This window comes from Puma concolor, chromosome C1, assembly GCF_028749965.1.
Source record: "Puma concolor isolate L17-30 chromosome C1, mPumCon1.1.hap2, whole genome shotgun sequence".
Lineage (NCBI taxonomy): Eukaryota > Metazoa > Chordata > Mammalia > Carnivora > Felidae > Puma > Puma concolor.
Genome location: NC_141674.1, coordinates 188,625,368 through 188,626,879, shown reverse-complemented (window position 1 = coordinate 188,626,879; position 1,512 = coordinate 188,625,368).

Sequence of the window (1,512 nt, the reverse complement as noted above, 5' to 3'; positions counted from 1 at the left end):
AATAAACTTGATTTCTAAAGCAAGAGGACAGAGATGACTCACTCTAAGAAGTGTTTCTTAAAGGAACAGATGCCCCATTTCCAGCCATTCAGAAGAGGGACAGAGACAATGTGTCACCATTTAAACTAACTAGTTAGTGAGGGGGGCGGGCAGAATATGCCACCTCAAAATATACCACTTTGCATATGGATTATTTTTAATTAGACTTTCTTAAGAAATAATCAATGCAAGAAAGACTCTTTGACCCTCCTTTTCCCCCTGAAAGCAGGATATAAATCTGCCATGTGAAAGGTACCCTCCCTGTACCAGGGGTAGAAAGATATCCTTATCCTTACAAGGGACAGAGAATTTAGAGCTGAGAAGTTTGAATAAGCAAACCATGTTATTTCCTCACCAATTTACTACTCCAATCCCAAACTTCTTTCTCTTGTCAATTTTTCACAAATTTATTGTTTGCCTACAAGTTATAAAAGCTGCCTGTTTTGGTCATTTCTTTGAGTCTGATATTTCTATAAGCTCCCATAGGTATGAAATTAAATTTGTTCTTCTCTTGTTAATCTATCTGTGTCAATTTAATTATTAGACTAGCCAAAGAACCTAGAAGGGAAGAAGGGAAAAATGTCCCTGCTGCTGCACCTAGAAGTTGGGCATGTTTTATTGGGAAGCATTTACATTGACTACATTTAGTATTAATAACCCCTGTAATTTCCAAAGATAGGTCTAAGACTGCCTGTATCAAGTAAAATGTCACTCTCCTTCTCAAGAAGTCCAGGGAGAGGAATTGTCCCTCTGTTCTCCAATCTCAATGCTGAAACCATAGACCATCCATGAGTTCATATGGCAGAGGCTCTTCTAGGGTAAAAGCCAGCCTCTAGCTGAAATGGGAAATCCTGCACAAGGAAACAGGTGGGTCTGGCCCAGTCCTGAGTAGGGATAACAACACTATTTGCTCTTTGGCCATGCTCTTAGGTTTAGTAACCAGTGCCTCCTCCATCCCAAAGCCCGGAGTGGTGGTAACATGGAGATTTGTCCCCCAGGACTCGGAGCTTCAAACCCCATGAGGGGTTTCCTCATCCTCTATCTCCTTCCCACCCTCTGTTTCCTGTTTGAATTTTTTTAAGGGCTTTCTTCCCTTTTGCAAAATCTTGTGCATTTTAGAACCAAAACGCTGGCAATAATGCAATACCTATATGTTGTACCCTTTACATGAATTATCTCCAATTCTCACCACAATGGAGGGGATTGTTCTCCCATGAGGCTCAAATGGATACATAGATTCAAACTCAATCTTGTTGGACCAAACACAAGGATTTTTCCACTGTAACATACTAGTCTGCCTTCCCTAACACTTAGAATTTGAAATGAACAATGTAGATGGAAGAGCAATAAATTTAAACTAAAACAGAGTCACTTATGCACAAAGGTCAAAAGGTCTTTGAGTTCTCAGTCACCTAAGAAAAGTGAGTTGGCCTAATGGCACAAGCTAACATTTATCAAACATTTTGTGCATGC